Source organism: Pinus tabuliformis, chromosome 7, assembly GCF_031772625.1.
Source record: "Pinus tabuliformis cultivar Carrire ecotype Pingquan chromosome 7, CPIR1, whole genome shotgun sequence".
NCBI lineage: Eukaryota > Viridiplantae > Streptophyta > Pinopsida > Pinales > Pinaceae > Pinus > Pinus tabuliformis.
Genome location: NC_142293.1, coordinates 2,025,841,602 through 2,025,861,391, shown reverse-complemented (window position 1 = coordinate 2,025,861,391; position 19,790 = coordinate 2,025,841,602). Strand labels below are relative to the sequence as shown.

At 43.6% G+C, this 19,790-nt stretch overlaps 1 protein-coding gene across 2 annotated transcripts in view; it reads right to left on the bottom strand.

Annotated features, from left to right (window-relative positions):
* The window catches only part of LOC149256630 (uncharacterized), a 396,827-nt gene that overhangs the window by 155,423 nt on the left and 221,614 nt on the right, over positions 1-19,790 (bottom strand). The gene's annotated exons all lie outside the window — the stretch shown is intronic.

Here is a 19,790-nt window from a genome sequence, read left to right as displayed (position 1 = left end):
GAGTTGAAGGCACCAGCTAAATCAGAAAATTTGCAGAAGAAACAGTTGCCCCGAGAGACAAAAGTTGTTCCTAAGCAGAAAGCAACGAAGTAGTGATGCAGAGGGCCTGCGTCATCATTTCGAGCCAGAGAGAGGGCCAACACAGAGGCTGAGAGAGGCAGAAGAGGTTCACAAAGAACCACGTCATCCTACTCAGTCAGGTAGGCTTGACGCAGTTGGCCAGAGGAGCGATTCACCCTTGTTGGGATTGCGCAGAGCTAAGAGGCTCAGTTTCTTCAACTACTGGAGCCTAGGGAGTTGTAGGAAGATAGTGGATTGGGAAACTGGTGGGGTGTTGTTGTTGTCGAAGCAGAATAGTACCAAACGGGACAAAACCAAGGTAGAGGGAGTCGCTACCTTAAGGGATTTCCTGCCAACAAAATCCAAATTTGTGTTGCAGGTGCATAGAGGATCGGAGAGGAGCAGCTCGACAATTGGCAAGAGGATTCCCAGGAGGGAAACCGAGAATCAGAGGGAGTCTAGGCGAGAACTTCCAAAAGGGAAGTCGAGACTCAGAAGCAGTCGAGGAGAAGAGTGGAGATGGCAATGAACGGAATGAGGGATCGGGACAGGTTGGGCGGGGCCTCCAACTTTGTCATCTAGAAGGCCATGATCATGTCTGTTCTGGATAGACATCGCATCAAGGGCTTTGCCTTGAGAACCGTGGCCATCTCAGTAGACCCAGCGTATAACGAAAGGTATGAGGATGCAATGGCCAATGCAAAGCGAATAATCCTTGATGGGGTCAAGGATCATGTAGTTCAGCACAATGACGAGAAGAATACGGCAAAAGAGATGTGGGATACCTTGATGACATTGTTTCAAGGCACTTCCGTGCAGAGGAAGATGCTACTGGAGAATCAACTACGATCGTATTAGATGCAGAAGGGGGAGTAGATAGATCTATACCTCAGCAGGTTGCAAGAGATTCAGGACCAACTTACTTACATAGGGGCCACGCTAGATCAGGTGTTCATGGTGACGACCGCCCTGAATGCAGTCTCCCAGGGTTGGTAGACATTTGTCCAAAGCATTTTGGGCAAGGCAAATCTTCCAGGATGGGAAGAGATGTGGTCAGCTCTTTGCCAAGAAGAGATCAGACGGTTGACCAAGGCGGGAAGTAGCAACAAAGGAGGTCAAATCAAGAAAGAGGAGGAAGAGGATGCAGCTCTAGCATCTGTGGGACAGTAGGGGAAGAGAAAGAAGGATATCTCCAAGATAAAATGCTTCCATTGTGGGGAGTTGGGTCATTATGCAACCCAGTCTGCCAAGAAGAAGAATAAGGGAGAGGCTTTTGAATCCAACGCAGCTCCGGCTAAGGCGGAGAAAGAAGTCGAGACGGATGACGACTGTGCCATGAGTGCTTATGCACCTCTAAAGAAAATGTGGGGAGACATCGAGTTGTAGTCAGGAGGACTACAGAAGATGAGGGGCAGGATCCTTGAGGTACCCAAACTCTTGGATCATATCCGGTTACAGGAGCCCCGAGAGACAGTAGCAAGATGACTGATGTCGGTAGAAGCAAGATGCGGATGGAGCGACAAGGCAGCGCTAGAGTGCAGTGGTATCTGGAAGTGCAATGATGGTTGCAGCAGTGCGAGAAGCACAGAGGTGGTTGCAGCAGTGCAGAAAGGCACAAAGGTGGTTGCAACAGTGCGAGAGGCACAGAGGTGTTGCAGCAGCGCAGAGGCAGCAGAGGGAGCACAGGATAGCAGTGGAGCTTGCTTCAGCATCAGGGGGGTTTCTAGCTTGACAAGGATGTCAGTAGTTGGGTAAATCAGTTACTGACTTCTCAGTAACTGAGTTGCAGTGCAGCAATTAAAAGTGGTAATGCTATGAGCAACACGATGCAACAATATGAGAGAGAGTTGCAGTGCAGATGTAGTGTTGGGAGCAAGGATCGGCAGTCGCACGGATGCAGAGGGAGCTGCAGTACAGATGTAGCAGTGGCAGAAGCAGAGCCATGGGTAGCAGAACAGAAGGCAGTAATGTAGAGGATGTTGGGCAGCAGGCCAAGCATTAGCACAAGTACTGGTGTCGGATGATCAGGGTGATGTTCAGTGGTGGAGCATTACTAGAGCACATTCTTCGTTAAGAGGGAGTGTTGATTTGGGGTAGCATCGGATGTGCTCTAGCCATGAAAATTGGTGGAGAGGCTAAAGCACGTGAGATCTCCAAGACACAGGGGGCCAGCGCATAGCATCAGAGGGTTGACACAGGGGGCTTCAAAGTGATGCAGAGGCCAGGAGGGTTGACGCAAAGCCTCAAAGAGGCGTTGGAGAGATTTTCGTGGAGTAGACTTGCCGAATATCTGCTTCCGAGGAGAGGTATTTGTTGATTTGGGGTAGCATCGAATGTGCTCTAGCCACGAAAATTGGTGGAGAGAATAAAGCACATAACATCTTGAATACCCAAAAATGGTTTGGGCAGAATCTAACTAGTTTGGGAGATATTAAAATAATTAATATGTTTAATGGAGTCCCTAAGTCTAAACTTAGGAAAACTAAAACATTAATGTGAATTAATATAAAACTGAGTTAGAATGGTCCAAAAGTAATGGATCAAGCCAGATTAATCTTAGCCATTGATTAGGGACTTCATCTCATTCGTTGAATTGTCAATGAGAAAAGTATAAGAGGTGGCTTGAGGGTCACTTGGAGAACACACCAAGTTGATCAAGAATTCGATTTTTTAGGGTAGGGCTTGTTGATAAAATCGAAGCAGTGATCAGAGTTGCAATTGAGGGGCAGTGAATGCAGTAGCAGAGAGACAAAGATAGTACTGGGAGCATCAGCGCAAAAGCCGGAAGAGGGTTGACGTAGAGCCAGCTAGAGGCCACGCAAAAGCAGCCAGAGGCCACACAAAAGCAGCCAGAGACCACGTAGAGGCAACCAGGCGCTGCGCAGAGCCTAAGAAGGGACAGGCCCCAGGGAGACGCAGAGGCTCCAGAGGCTAATGCAGAGCCCAGAGACGTTGACATTGATGCTGGGCAGAGGCTAGGCCAGAGAGGCTGGCGTAGACACTAGAGGTTAACACTAGGAGATTTCCTAGGGTAAATTGGGGCTGATATCTGTCTCCGACTGAGAGGTACTACTGTCGAGGGTGTTCTCTGTTGGGTGAGCCATTTCGGGCACACCCAGATTGTATTCTGAAACTGCTTAATAATAAAACCCTCAGATAGTTGCACCGTTTTCCCGCATTGGGTTTTTCCGGGGAGATTAGTCCAAAAATAATAGTGTCACTTGTGTGCTTCTTTTTCCTTTAGTTGATGACCTGTATGTGTTGAGACTGTACTTGTATTTATTTTCAATATTTACATGGTAAATAACTTGTTAATAAATAGAACAAGTAGGAAGAAATAAATTAGAAAGTACAAGAAGGATTTCTAACAATTAGACTTAGAAATTCCAACATGGTATCAAAGCGTGGTTGCAAATCACAGGACAACTGAGGGCATCAGCGGAGCATAGCAGCAGCAGCAGAAACAGTTGTCTCCAGTGACAGAAGTTGTTCCTAGCGAAAAAGCAGCAAGGAAGGGGTGACATAGTGCCTGCGTCATCAAGTTTGAGCCAGGAGAAGGATCAACGCAGTGGCAAAAAGGAGCAGACTTGACCTACGCAGTGCCTGATTATCTTCCTCAGTCAGGAAGGATTGATGCCCATGGCCAGGAGGTGCAGATTTTGGTGGTGTCGGGATTGTGCAGAGTCTAGAGGCTCTAACCTTCAATTTGCTGGGGCATAGGATGTTGTGGAGAAGTTGCGGAGTGAAGTTGGTGGGGTACTGTGGTCAAAATAGTACCTAACAGGGCAAGACCAAGGAGGAGGGAGTTGCTACATGTTGGAATTTCTAAGTCTAATCGTTAGAAACCCTTCATGTACTTTTCTAATTTATTTATGCCTACTTGTTCTGATTAATTAACAAGTTATTTACCATGTAAATACTAGAAATAAGTACAAGTACATGCTCAACACATTACAGATCATCAACTGAAAGAAACAAAACAAGCACACAAGTGACACCATTGTTTTTGGACCAATGTCCCCAGAAAAACCCAATGCAGGAAAACGGGTGCAGTTATCTAAAGGTTTTAATTATAAAGCAGTTTCAGAATACAATCTGGGTGCCAAAACCGGCTCACCCAACATAGAATAATCTCGGTAGTAGTACCTATCAGTCGAAGACAGATGTTTCCGCTAAAACCCCGGATGACAGCTCCCAGCTCCAATCTGCGCCACGAAAACCCCAGCATCGGCCTCTAGGGACTGTGTCAGCCCTTTCTGGTCCAGTGTCTACCCAGCGTCACCCTAGCTTGCCCTGCATTAGCCTCTGGAGGCACTACGTCATCCCTTAGAGCCTCTACGTCACCCACACCGGCTCTTTGAGGCACTGTGCAGCTACTAGTTGCCTCTGCGTGAGCCCTGGCTGGCTCTGCGTGAACCTCTGGTTGGCTCTATGTCCCTCTCTCCCGACTTCCGCATTAATCCTCCTGGTACTATCTCTGCCTCTATGCTTCTATATTCACTGCCCCTCAGCTGCAACTTTGATCACTCTTTCGACTTCCTCAGCAAAACCCTGCCCCAGAAAATTGAAATCTTGATCAACTTGGTGTATTCTCCAAGTGACCATCAAGCCTCCTCTTATACTCTTCTCATTGACAATTCAACAACCAACATTAAGTCCCTAATCAACAGCTAAGATTAACTCTGGCTTGATCCATGACTTTTGGACCCTTCTAACACAGTTTTAAGTTTAGACTTAGGGACTCCATTAAAAATATTAATTATTTTAATATCTCCCAAACTGTTTAGAATCTGCCCAAACCATTTCTAGGTATTGGAGATCTCATGTGCCTTAGCCTCTCCACCAATTTTTGTGGCTAGAGCACATCCGATGCTACCCAAATCAACACTCCCTCTTAGTGAGAACTATGATCTAGTAATACTCCTCACTGAGCATCACCCTAATAATCCGGCATCGGTCCATGTGCTGATGCTACGCCTGCCGCCCAACATCCTCTGCACTATTGCATCATGTAGTGCTACCCATGGCCCTACCATTGCCACTGATGTATCTGTATGGCAGCCCCTCTCATCATGTTGCATCGTGTTCTCCATAGCACTGCCACTGCTGTATCTGTATGGCAACCCCTCTCATCATGTTGCATTGTGTTCTCCATAGCACTGCCACTGCTAAGTGCTTCACTGCAACTCAGTTACTGAGAAGTAAGTAACTAATCTCCCAACTCTGACATATCTCTCAGGCTAGAGACACCCTCGATGCTTAAACCCTCTCTGTCGCTAACAAGTGCCCCTTCTCTAACCTCTGCGCTCTTGCAACAAGTCCTTGAAGCTTACACTGCTGCCTCACGCTGCCTTGGGAATCCTACACTATAGCTCCCTCTATTGCTCCATCCGCACCCGTCTCTACTGACATCTGCCAGTATTGCTACTCCTCTTCAGGGCTCCCGTAGCAAGGTATAATCCAAGAGGTTGGGTACCTCAAGGATCCTACCCCTCATCACTTGTAGTCTGTCTGACTACAACTCGATGCCTCCCCACTTCCACTCAAGTGGCGTGTTAGCACTCATGGCATAGTCATCATCTGTCTCGACTTCCTTCTCCACCCTTGCTAGCGCAGCCTTGGTCTCGGAAGCCTCTCCCTTGCTCTTCTTCCTTGGACATTGTGTCGCATAATGACCCCGTTCCCCACAGCGGAAGCATTTGAACTTAGAGTGGTCCTTCTTCTTCCGTTTCTACTGCTTTCCCTCAGATGCTAGGGCAGCATCCACCTCCTCCTCCTCCTTGATTCTGACCCCCTTGTCGCTGCTTCCTGCCTTGGTCAGCCTTCTGATCTCTTCTTGGCGAAGAGCCACCCACAGTTCCTCCCAATCTGGAAGGGTTGCCCTGCCCAGTATGCTCTAGACAAACACCTCCCAGTCTTCTGAGACTGCGTTCAGGGTTGTTCTCACCATCAATTCTTGATCCAGTGTGGCCCCTATGGAAGTCAGCTGATCCCAGATCTCCTTCAATCGACCGAGGAAGGTGTCGATCTGTTCTCCCTTCTGCATCTGGTATGACCGCAACTGATTTTCTAGCAGCATCTTCCTCTACATGGAAGTATGTTGATACAACTTTGTTAGGGCCTCCCACATCTCATTTGCCGTATTCTTCTCGGCAATATGTGGTAATACATGGTCCTTGACCCCATCAAGGATAATGCTCTTGGCCCCGCCATTACATCCTCGTACCTATCATTATCAGTCGGGTCAAGTGGGACCGCTATTGTCCTCAATGAAAATTGCTTGAGACGGTTCCTGTCTAGAACGGATAAGATTTTGGCCTTCCAGACTACGAAGTTTGAGGCTCTGTCCAGTTTGTCCTGGTCTCTTACCCCATTCACTGCCATCTCGATGCTCCTCTACTTCCATCCTGAAAGTTCTTGGTGTGACTCCCTCTGAGCCTCAATTTTCCTCCCAGAAACCCTTCTGCCAATGTCGAGATGCCCCCACTCTGATTGTTGGTGCAGCTGCACCACTAAACTAGATTTCTTGCCTAGAAATCCTCAGCAGCAACTCCCTCCTCCTTGGTCTTGCCCTATTAAGTATTGTTTTGACTACAGTACCCCACCAACTTCACTCTGCAACTTACCCACAGCCTCCTAAGCCCCAATGAATCCGCACCTCCTAGCCATTGATGTCAATCCTTCCTGACTAAGAAAGATGATCAGGCACGGCGTAGGTCGAGTCTACTCCCCTCTGCCACTGCGTTGATCCTCTTCCCGTCTCAAACTTGATGATGCAGGCATTGTGTCACCCCTTCCTTAGTGCTTCTCTGCTAGGAACAGCTTCTGTCACTCGGGACAACTGTTTTCTGCTGCTGTTGCTTTTCTTAGCTGATGTCCTCAGTTTTCTTGTGATCTATTACCACGTTTGGATACCATGTTGGAATTTCTAAGTCTAACTATTAGAAACCCTTCATGTACTTTTCTGATTTATTTATGCCTACTTGTTCTGATTAATTAACAAGTTATTTACCATGTAAATACTGAAAATAAATACAAGTACATGCTCAACACATTACAGATCATCAACTGAAGGAAACAAAACAAGCACACAAGTGACACCCCCCGGAAAAACCCAATGTGGGAAAACTGGTGCAACTATCTGAGGGTTTAAATTATTAAGCATTTTCAAAATATAATCTGGGTGCCAAAACTGACTCACCCAACAGAGAATAATCTCGGAGACAGATGTTCCGGCTAAAACCCCGGATAAACACTATGATAGCTCCTAGCTCCAATCTACACCACAAAAACCCTAGCATCAGCCTCTAAGGAATACGTCAGCCCTTTCTGGCCCAACGTCTGCCCAGCGTCACCCTAGCTCGCCTTGCGTCAGCTTCTGGAGGCATTGCGTCAGCCCTTAGAGCCTTTGTGCCATCCATGCTGGCTCTTTGAGGCACTGCGTAGCTCCTAGCTACCTCAACGTGAGCCCTGGCTGGCTCTACGTGAACCTCTGGCTCACTCTACGTCCCTCTCTCCTAGCTTCTGCATTGATCCTCCTAGTACTATCTCTACCTCTCTACTTCTGTATTCATTGCCCCTCAGCTGCAACTCTAATCACTCTTTCGACTTCCTCAGCAAACCCTGCCCTAGTAAATCGAAATCTTGATCAACTCAGTGTATTCCTCAAGTGACCCTCAAGCATCCTCTTATACTTTTCTCGTTGACAATTCAACGAACGAGATTAAGTCCCTAATCAACGGTTAAGATTAACTCTGGCTTGATCCATGACTTTTGGACCCTTCTAACACAGTTTTATATTAATTCATACTAATATTTTATTTCCCTTAAGTTTAGACTTAGAGACTCCATTAAAAATATCAATTATTTTAATATCTCCCAAACTGTTTAGAATCTACCCACACCATTTTTGGGTATTGGAGATCTCATGTGCTTTAGCCTCTCCACCAATTTTCGTGGCTACAGCACATTTGATGCTACCCCAAATCAACACTACCAAGGATTCCTAACCAAGAAATCTAGATCACTGTTGCAGCCGCACTAATGATCAGAGTGGGGGCATCTCGACATTGGCAGAGGGGTTTCCAGGAGGGAAATTGAGGCTCAGAGGGAGTCACACCAAGAACTTCCAGGAGGAAAGTAGAAAGACTTGAAAGAGTCGAAAGAGGAGCAGCGAGATGGCAGTGAACGGGGTAAGAGATCAGGACAGATTGGACGGAGCCTCAAACTTCGTAGTCTGGAAGGCCAAGATCTTGTCCGTTCTAGATAGGAATCGTCTCAAGGACTTCGCCTTGAAAATGATAGTGATCCTAGTTGACCCAACTAAGAACGATAAGTATGAGGAGGCAATGGTGAGGGCCAAGAGCATCATCCTTGACGGGGTCAAGGACCATGAAGTACCACATATTGCCGAAAAGGACACAACAAATGCAATGTGGGAGGCCCTGACGAAATCGTATCAGCATACTTTCATGCAAAGGAAGATGCTACTAGAAAATCAGCTGCAGTCATATCAGATGCAAAAAGGAGAACAGATCGACATCTTCCTCAGTCGATTGAAGGAGATCCAGGATCAGCTGACTTCCACAGGGGCCATGCCGGATCAGGAATTAATGGTTTGGACTGCATTGAATGCAGTCTCAGAGGATTGGGAGGTATGTGTCCAGAGCATACTAGGCAGATCAACCCTTCCAGATTGGGAGGAACTATGGGCGGCTCTTTGTCAGGAAGAGATCAGAAGGCTAACCAAGGCACGAAGCAGCAGCAAAGGGGTCAGAATCAAAAAGGAGGAAGAAGACGATGTTGCCCTAGCATCTGAGGGAAAGCAGGAGAAACGAAAGAAGGACCTCTCCAAGGTCAAATGCTTCCACTATGGGGAACTGGATCATTATGCGAGCCAGTGTCCAAGGAAGAAGAGAAAGGGAGAGGCTTCTGAGACCAAGGTTGCGCCAGCAAGGGCGGAGAAAGAAGTGGAGACAAATGATGATTGTGCCATGAGTGCTCATGCACGTCGTGAGAGGAAGTGGGGAGACATCGAGTTGTAGTCAGACGGACTACGAGCGATGAGGGGCAGGATCCTCAAGGTACCCAACCCCTTGGATTATACCTTGCTACGAGAGCCCCGAAGAGTAGTATCAAAATTGACAGAGATGCCAAAGTTGGGAGATCAATTACTTACTTCTCAATAACTGAGTTGTAGTGCAACGGTTATCAATGGCAGTGCTATGGGCAGCACAATGCAGCATGATGAGAGGTATTACAGTGCAAATGCAGCAGTGACCGTGACATGGCCATGGGCAGCACCACGGATGCAGAGGGCGCTGTTGTACAGATGCAGCAGTGGCAGTGGCAAGGCCATGGGTAGCAATACATGATGCAGCAGTACAGAGGATGTTGGGCAGTAGGCCTAGCATCAGCACAAGGACCGACGCCGGATGATCAGGGCGATGCTCAGTGAGGAGTATTACTAGAGCACAGTCCTCGCTAAGAGGGAGTGTTGATGTAGGGTAGCATCGGATGTGCTCTAGCCACGAAAATTGGTGGAGAGGCTAAAGCGCATAAGATCTCCTATACCCAAAAATGGTTTGAACAAAATCTAACCTACTTGGGAGATATTAAAATAATTAATATTTTTAATGGAGTCCCTAAGTCTAAACTTAGGGAAAATAAAATATTAATGTGAATTAATATAAAATTGCGTTAGAATGGTCCAAAAGTAATGGACCAAGCCAGATCTAATTTTAGTCATTGATTAGGGACTTAATCTCGGTCGTTGAATTGTCAACGAGAAAAGTATAAGAGGAGGATTAAGGGTCACTTAGAGAACACACCGAGTTGATCAAGAATTTTATTTTTTAGGGCAGGGCTTGCTAACGAAATCGAAAGAGTGATCAGAGTTGCAACTGAGGGGCAGTGGATGCAGTAGCAGAGAGGCAGAGATTCTATCAGAAGCATCAGCACAGAAGCCAGGAGAGGGTTGATGTAGAGCCAGCTAGAGGCCACGCAGACGCAGCCACAGGCCACGCAAAGGCAACCAAGAGCTGCGCAGAGCATGGGGAGGGAGAGGCCCTAGGGAGACACAGAGGCTCCAGAGGCTGACGCAGAGCCCAGAGAGGTTGATGTTGGGCCAGAGAGGCTGACGTTGGGCAGACGCTAGGCTAGAGAGGCTAACGCAGACCCTAGAGGTTAACGTTGGGAGATTTCATGGGGCAGATTGGGGCTGATATCTATCTCTGACTGAGAGGTACTACTATCAAGAGAATTCTCTGTTGGGTGAGCCATTTCTAGCACCCAGATTGTATTCTGAAACTGCTTAATAATAAAACCCTCAGAGAGCTACACCGGTTTTCCTGCATTGAGTTTTTCCGGGGACATTAGTCCAAAAATAATGGTGTCACTTGTGTGCTTCTTTTTCCTTCAATTGATGACCTGTATGTGTTGAGATTGTACTTGTATTTATTTTCAGTATTTACATGGTAAATAACTTGTTAATTAACAGAACAAGTAGGAAGAAATAAATCATAAAGTACAGGAAGGATTTCTAATAGTTAGACTTAGAAATTCCAATAGTATTACTGTCAGATAGATATCTCTGTTGGGTGAGCCAGTTTGGCACCCTAGTTGTACTCAAGAAAGCTGCTTAATAATAAAACCCTCAGAATTGTTGCACTAGTTTTCCCAAGTTGGGTTTTTCCTGGGACGATTATCAAAAAATAATGGTGTCCCTTGTGTGTTTGTCTGTTATTTTCAATTGATGACTGTAGATGGTTGAGGCTGAATTTGTGTTTATTTTCAGCATTTATATGATTAAATAACTTGTTAAGGAATAAACACGTAGGTGAAATAAACCAGATAATGCAGGAATAATTTCTAACGGGTTAAACTTAGAAATTTCAACACTTTCTAGATCCAGCAAGCACATTTACGGAGAGGCAAAGATAGCCATAGTGAGTCTAACATAGGAGCTACACAAAAGCCTCTAGAGGCAATTCGATTTTACTGGAGACAAGCTGAGTTTCAGTTCCAGAGGTCGACAACAAGTTCCAAAAGGCTGCAGAGGTAGCTTCTCATCCAGTAGCAGATAGGAAGGCTACAGGAGCAGCTGATTTAGGCTGAGCATAGAAAGGACTGTGCTAGGGTGACGCAGGCCTGCGCAGAAGCAGTTTGGACAGCTCATTTAGAGTTGCGGTCAGAGCCCGCATTTGCCTGTGGGGTGAGGAAAATTTCTCACTAGATTTTTGCCAATATCTTTCTCTATACGATAGCCAGATTCAGCATCTAGTTGTACTCAGATTTTCTCTCGTTGTTTCATAATAATAAAAGCTCTCATTTGTTGCACAGGTTTTTCTGGGGACCTTTGTCCAAAAATAACTATGTCAATTTTTTGTGTGTGTGCTAGTATTTTCTCAGTTTCCAGTGCTATTTTCTTCCTCAGTTTATTTGTAAAGGTTGTAGTGTGAATTATTTGGTATTTGTCACAGCAGATAAATTGTTAAATTAATTAACAATTAGAAAAATAATTTCTAGTTGTTGCAATAGGATTTCAGACTTGAAATTTTCACATATTTATCGCTCCAAGGATCTTATCATCTTTTATCGACGAAGATGACAAATTGAAGAATTCCAAAAGGTGCAAATAGATTTCAAAGACAAAGAACAGATGATATGTGTTATCAGCAATAAGCCTCGAGGACAAAGCTTTTTGAAGAGGAAGGCGATGGTATGAATATAACACAAATATAAATAAATAAATAATAATCATAATAATAGATTAGTTAATAAAGAGGTATATGTCTATGGACATGACAATTCGTGAAAGGGTACCTACCTAGCTATATATACGGGATCCTCAATTGTAATCAGTGATCACATCATCTCACTTGTCTTCAAATATTCTTATATATAATTATTTGTCCTACAATCACTGTCTTTGCCTTCAAAGTATTCTGAAGATTATTTCAGAGTACGAACTTACTTTGTTAAATTTGTATCAGAGCATTCCTCTTAGTATACGAAATTTCTTCGTTACAATATTCTTAACCTACGAAAGTCATGTACTCATCAAATTTTTGGTCTATAAAACTCAATTGCTCCAGCATCAACTAAGCTATTACTATTTAGTATTTTCATTCTTAATCATTTTTATGCAACAATTGTGGCCTAAATTTATCAAGAGACTGCAACTGAGTCATGTGACTTAACTCAAGTCTACAAAATTCAGATACTAACTACTACCATAACTACAATTTGCTCTTGGAGTGTGCAACATATTTATGGAGATTTAATGCACTCAGGAAATCAATGCAAAACTGAAATTCAGATTCTTCCTAGAAAGTTTCCCTGCTATTAACCTTAGAATTTTCAGCCTTTGGCACTGGTGTAAATTACAGTACAAAATAGTAGTGGAAATATCACAATAATTCACTTCAAACTGCCCCAAAATTATCAACAGTTCAAAGAGAAAAGATACCAAACAAATACCTAAGTTTCAGCCCCTTTTAGGGCAACTTATCAGCCAGTAATCAGCTCTGAGAATGCACTTTTACACCAGTAAAATCAGGCCCTTATATTCTTCTTTGGATGTCAAATCACTTAAGAATTTTCCCTTTATTTATACCAAATCAGCAAGCCATAGATGGTTGTAAACAGCGAAGCATAAAAAACATGTATAGCTTAACTCCAAATCTGAAAATGAAAAAAGATGTGGACAGCTAAAAACTTCATATAAAAAATCAAAATGAAGTAGAAGTATATGCCATAGCTTTCTCTCAACGCTAGTAAAAATTCTCCTACTATCCAAAAACACTAGCTAGGGTAAATCATCAAACCCTAGCTCAACTGAGAAGATCCAATCACAGGAATCTCTCCAACACAACCTCCAAGGCAAGGTGTCGAGCATCATTGATTGACCAATGGTACATTACTTACAAAACCAATGGCACCATGATGGGTCTAAGTGATATGATGGTATATTCGATAATGATATATCCTCCTCCATATGGTTCCAACATGATTAGTGTTGTAAGATATAATATAGATGATGATGTGATAAACATTTGTCTAGGGAATGAATTTCCTAGTTCATGAGGTCCTATTTCACATGATGATGACAATCATTATGGTTGAGAACATTTTATTGGAGCACCTAGCCTATTGAACCCTTTCATATGCTTCTAGAGATTATTAGTGCATTTGATGTCGATAAAACCTCCTAGTGCTAGTAACCTAGTTTGTGGCATTTACCTTTGGCATTTACCTTAGTCCAGGTGGAATGCTACTGTTTGTGAGCACATGTTTATGTTGGTTTGATTATACAAAGAAGCTTTGACCACATTTTGACCATGTGGACACCTCTTTCTTGAGCATATGGTTTATCAACTTGGTTTCACATTGGAGATGGGTTATTCGAGCATAGTTTGAACTATTTTCATGGAGCACTCACCCACTTGGTGAAGAAATTTCAACCCCCACTCCGATTATCAGTTTTCCTTATCACTCCATGCATTTAGTTTTAAATCCAAGCATGATAAAAATTCTAAAATCTGGAAATGACAATATTTTTCTAGAAACACAAATTTAGAGATTTCACAATTGCAGAAATAAAACATAGCAAAATTATGACAGCCACACACAGAAAATAACAGAGTGATTTTTGGTCAATGTGACCCTAGAGAAACCCCCTACAACTCTTGGAGAAAACCAGTTTGAGAGCTCTTCTTTATTTCTGAAAATGCTTTTACAAAGAAACTGAAATACACAGTAAAAATTCCAGCAACCACAAATTACAGATCTCGATTTCCGTGCTTGAACTCCACCTCAAAAATCATGCCAATCAGCAAACAGCCAAAACAGAAATTTTTACAGCAATAAAACAACATTAACTATTGTACGGCCAACCTCGAAAAATTGCCCAGAACTTCTTGTCTCTCTTCTTCAATTTCTATGCCTTTCTCTTGCTGTACGGTTTTTCCTTGGAATGCGTGCCAATAAATATTGCTGCCCAGATTTGCTAAAATGTCTTCTTGTTGTTCTCCTTCACTTCCTAACCGCTGAGAAATTTTCTCCTTGCTCTCTTTTCTCTTTCTCTCAAATGCTCATGAAAGAATGAATTGATCTTTTCCTCTTCTCTTCTCCTTTTATTCTCTAAATGACCTTTTGGGTTACCCTAAAATCTAATGGCTGAGATTCATTTAGATCTAGGGATGAGAATAAATGTGCATTTAATTCTCACTTTCTATTTTTTAACTCACCCACTTAAATAAAAACCCACTTATCCTTTTATTTCCATAGTCACTTTTTCACTTTCTAATTCTTCATTCACTTCAATAAAGTCACTTTTAAATTAGAATGTAACTTTACCACTTATAAAGTCACTTTTAAATTAGAATGTAACTTTACCACTTATAAAGTCACTTTTAAATTAAATTGACTTTACCACTTATAAAGTCACTTTAGGAGAAAAATAAAAAATAAATTTGGTTACTTTTCCCTAGGCCAAAGATCAAAGCCTTAGGGAACCACTTGCCTTCTGGTACCCAAATTTTAACGCTCCCTCTTACCGAGGAAAGCGTTCCTCACCACTCCCATCTTGTCTCTGAAGTAGACATGCTTGCCCTGTGGTAAGGCTTTGGTGAAAATGTCCGCTACCTGCTCATTTGTGGAAATGAACTGAAGCTTGACAGCGCCCTTTTGGACATAGCCTCTAAGGAAGTGATACTTAATCTCAATATGCTTTGAATTGTCATGAAAAACTGGATTCTCCGTGAGTTTTATGAAACTCTGATTATCACAGTAAATTACTGAAGGTCTCAATGTCTGACCAAATAGACCAAACAACATCTTGCGAAGCCATATGGCCTCACAACTAGCCAAACTAGCAGCCATATACTCTGCCTCAGCTGAACTCAATGCAACTGACTGTTGTTTCTGGCTGATCCACAACACAACTGCCAAACCCAACCCAAAACAACACCCGAAAGTACTCTTCCTATCTGAAGCACAACCTGCCCAATCTGAATCCGTGTACCCTACCAGTTTCACTCCATCACCCTGTCTATAATCTAGACCAAAATCCACAATCCCCTGCAAGTAACAAAGAATGTGTTTTGCAGCTACCCAATGCACTCTCTTGGGCTCACACATGAACTGACTCATAGTGCTAACTGCAAAACATATATCTAGTCGAGTGTTGGCCAAATACATCAAACAACCAATCAACTGTTTGTATAGAGTAGGATCCACCAACTCGATATCAAAAGCGTGAAGCTTCTTCCAGTTAGTGATCATAGGTGTAGATATGGTTTTGCAGTCCTGCATGTGAAATCTGCGAAAAATATCCACAATGTACTTCCCTTGTCCCAAGAAGAAATGCCCCTCCTCTTGCCACACCTCCAATCCCAGAAAATAATGCATCAAGCCGATATCCTTCATCTCAAACTTTGAAGCAAGATCTCTCTTGCAGCCCTCAATGAGTCTCTTTGCACCAGTGATGATCAAGTCATCAACATACAGCACCAGAATGAGAGGCTCCTCACCCAGCACAATGAAGTATAGGTTCGGATCAGCCTCACTCTTTGTGAAACCCAACTGCTGCAAGTATGTATCAATCCTAGAAAACCAAGCTCTAGGAGCTTGCTTCAGGCCATAGAGTGCCTTATTCAATCTGATCAGTGTTTTTAAAACCGTTTTTGAAAACCGGTTACCGGTTAGCAAGGCTGCTCCGGACCGAACCGGCCAAAAAACCCGGTTTGATAGGGCATTTCGCCATTTTTTAGCCCTAACCGGTGAAAACCGGCCAGTTTAGGACAGAACCGACCGGTTTGTATACCCGGTTTGATAGGGCATTTCGCCATTTTTTAGCCCTAACCAGTGAAAACCGGCCAGTTTAGGACAGAACCGGCCGGTTTGTATCAAACCGGCCGGTTCTGTCCTAAACCGGCCGGTTTTAGGCACGCCCACTGAAACATGCAAAAAAAGGGATTTTGCCTGTGGTTTAGGGGTTTTGGGGGGGAAGTAAAGGTGGGATATATTGTTATGAAAGATCCTATAACTGGAATTCAAAGTGATTTGCTACGTATGGAAGGGGCAGAGGTCATTGGAGTCTACCATGGTCTTGTGAATGAAAAGCTTGTTAATTTGGCACACAGGTATCTGAAAGTCCATCCAAAGTGTTCTTGAATGAAGCAGTGGTATTTTTTTATGTGTAGTTTAGTTTGATAAAGATCCTTAATATTTGTTCTTGCATAACCATTTTACTTTTTTACATTCGAATGCCTGTATTGGTATTAAGTTATTAACTACTGCACATCTGAGATTTTCTGTCAAAAGTACAACAATTTTCATGCCCCTTTAAATGAATTATTTCACAGAAGTTGCAAAAAAAAATTCTTCAAAGGGATAGTTGCCAAAGTTATTGAGAGCCTAGCCTTCTTGTAACCTGCATGGAACCCGTTTGGTAAGTGCCTCACATATGTTGGCTGCTTCAAAATATCTTTTAAAGCCTGCTTCTGCCACATCTCTCTGATTATCTCCCAGTGTCAAGGAAGCTGATTGTGCCCCCATTGCACTAAGAAGCTCAAATTTAACCTTGACCTAGGCCATAAATAGCAAGAAAGGATTATGAAATGTGCTCAGGTAGCAGATGACATCGTATGTCTGGTCTGTTGCGCTGTGGTCAATGGTTAAAATGGGGTGTTAAGTTGTTAACACAAATGATCCCGGTTCATACCTTGATGGGCATAGAGCCATAGAACAGAGCATGCTTTGGCTGAATTTGACAGCTCCCCACATTGAACTCGGACTGAGATAATGTGGACATGGGGTTCATAACTCTCCACCGATAATTTTTTCTTTCTTTATCCTTACCAGAAAAATGACAATTTTTTGTTGTTTACATCCAATTTATCACCCCACCCTCCAGCCCATAAGCGAGAGGTATTCCTCATAGCTTATGAAGAGCCTCAATGTCGATTGCCTCACAAATAGTGAACATGTCATCTGCAGGATTTGAACTCTGGTGGGGAAGATAACAGTTTCTTCTCTCAACCACCTGAGTTAGACCTATTTGACAAAAACATGATGTTCTATCTCTGTTGTTTATCCATTTAGACACATTTCCAAAGCTTCAAGTTTCAACAGCTTGGACTTTATAGGCCATTTTTTCTTATGTATTTTGCTATTTTGTCGATGATATGTATTGTACTCGGTGCCATTTTGATATATTCACCTTTACATGGTATATAAATGAGCAAACTTTGCATATTTTGTCTCTATTGGCTTGGAATCATGGTTTTACATCTTAAAAATAGTTTTGTTTCATTAAAAATTAATTATTTAATGTATTTTTTTAAAACCGGTTCGTTTAGACCAAACCAGTCCCGGTTAGACCGGTTCCGGTCGGTAAACCAGTTCATTAGGTGGACCGGTCTGGTCACTGGTTCCGGTTTTAAAAACATTGATCTGCATACATGGGACTCCTTCCCATGCACCTCAAATCCCTGCAGTTGCTCAATATAAACCTCCTCCTGAATGAAGCCATTGAGAAATGCGGTCTTCACATCCATCTAGTGGATCTTCCAACCCATCTCTGCTGCAATCGGTATAATGGAACGAATAGATGTATACCGAGCTACGGCAGCGAAGGTCTGCTCATAGTCAACTCCCTTTACCTGTGAGAACCCTCTCGCCACAAATCGAGCCTTGAACTTCTCGATGTTGCCGTCTGCAGCATGCTTTATCTTGTAGAGCCATTTGGAAGTAACAACTAATTTACCTTCAGGCCTTGGCACTACCTCCCAAACATCGTTCTTCATAATAGAAGAATACTCCTCCATCATGGCCTCTCTCCAGACTTGCTAGCTGGTTGCCTCCTCATAACTAGAAGGCTCAGAGTCAACAATGCCTGTTACCAATGCCATGTAACTACAGAACTGCTCAGGTGGTTTACTCTCTCTAATCTATCTCTTTGGCCCAGCAACTGATGTGGCCTCGCGCAAGGTATCTTGAAGCCACTTGGGCTTCCTCTTCCCTGAGCATACTTCTCGCACCAAAGTGAAAGAATCCTCATCATCATCAGAAGCCTGAACTACAAAAGGCCTGTCAACTAACCTCATGCCTGAACCTGTGCCTGTAGATGTTGAAGTACCGTGCGAACTATCCATTAGTGGACTACCCTATGAACTGCTCTACGAACTGCCCTGCATGCTGCCCAAAGAACCACCAACCTGACTTTGAGAGCCACTGCTCACTAATGGACCTGACATTGTAATCGACGTACCTCCTGATCCCTAACCATTGGATCCCTATGATTGACTCAGCTGCTCCTAAGGGTCTGGTGACTCTAGATACTCTAACTCTCGTGACCTCCTAAAAGCTCTCTCCTCCTCGAACTTCACATCCCGCCTAACAACCATTTTTCTCTGCGCAGGAATATAAATCCGATAAGCTTTCGAGGTCTCGCTATAACCCACAAAGATGCCCTTGTCTGCAGTGGGCTCTAGCTTGGTCTTGTTCTCCTTGGGGACATAGGAATATGTAAGGCACCCAAAGATACGAAAGTTCCCAACATCAGGCTTCTTCGTAGAAAAGCCTCCTCTGAAGTCACATTCCCCAAGGCACGATGTGGACTCATGTTCTGCAAGTACACAGCAGTGTTGCCGGTCTCTGCCCACAAAAATAAAGGTAACCCCTGATCATGAAACATGGCTTTGGCAGCCCCTGCAATGGATCTGTTCTTCCTCTCTGCAACCTCATTTTGCTGGGGGTAGTAAGAAACTGTGAACTCCCTCCTAATCTTTGCCTCAGCACAAAAATCAACAAACTCACCAAGGGTATACTCCCCTCAATTGTCCAACCTGAAGACCTTGATCTTCCTACCTATCTGGGTCTCCACAAGAGCTTTGAACTCTTGAAACTGCTTTAAGACCTCACTCTTTCTCCGAACCTATACTTCATTGTGGTGGGTGAGGAACCTCTCATTCTAGTGTTGTATGTTGATGACTTGATCATCACTAGTGCAGAGAGACTCATTGAGAGCTGCAAGAGAGATCTTACTTCAAAGTTTGAGATGAAGGATATCGACTTGATGCATTATTTTCTAGGATTAGAGGTGTGGCAGGAGGAGGGGCATTTCTTCCCAGGACAAGGGAAGTACATTGTGGATATTCTTAGCAGATTTCACATGGAGGACTGCAAACCCATATAATATTATTTTATGCATGAAGATGAGGCTGTCACCCCTTTCTTCAAGGTAATAAGGATCTTGTTGACCAAGCATATGGGTCATGGCATTATTTTATCACTTGTTGACATCATCTTTGCATCGACCCCCTAGCACACTTTTTTACAAGTTTATTGCATATATGAGGGGGATATGCCACCTTAGAGGCCCATATGCCACATGGGGGATCTCTTTCATGCATATTTTATCATTTGATTGAGACATCTTATTGGAAGACCACATGTGCCACTCATCTCCATTCATTGGCACCATTTTGAAGGATTCTCATAGGAGACTGAGTGAGAGCTCTCATATTATATCATTTATCTCACACCTGTGGAAGTTACGGGACTTAATCCGTAGCCATTTTACCTATTTTTGGCATGTCTAACCACCTACGAAGTGGAGCACTCCTCCCTTGGAGCATTTTGTGCATTTTCCTTGAGATGTTTGACATGGTCTCGCACCTATATTGAGGAGGCATCCTCTTTCCTTGAGTGCTCATTGCTTGAAG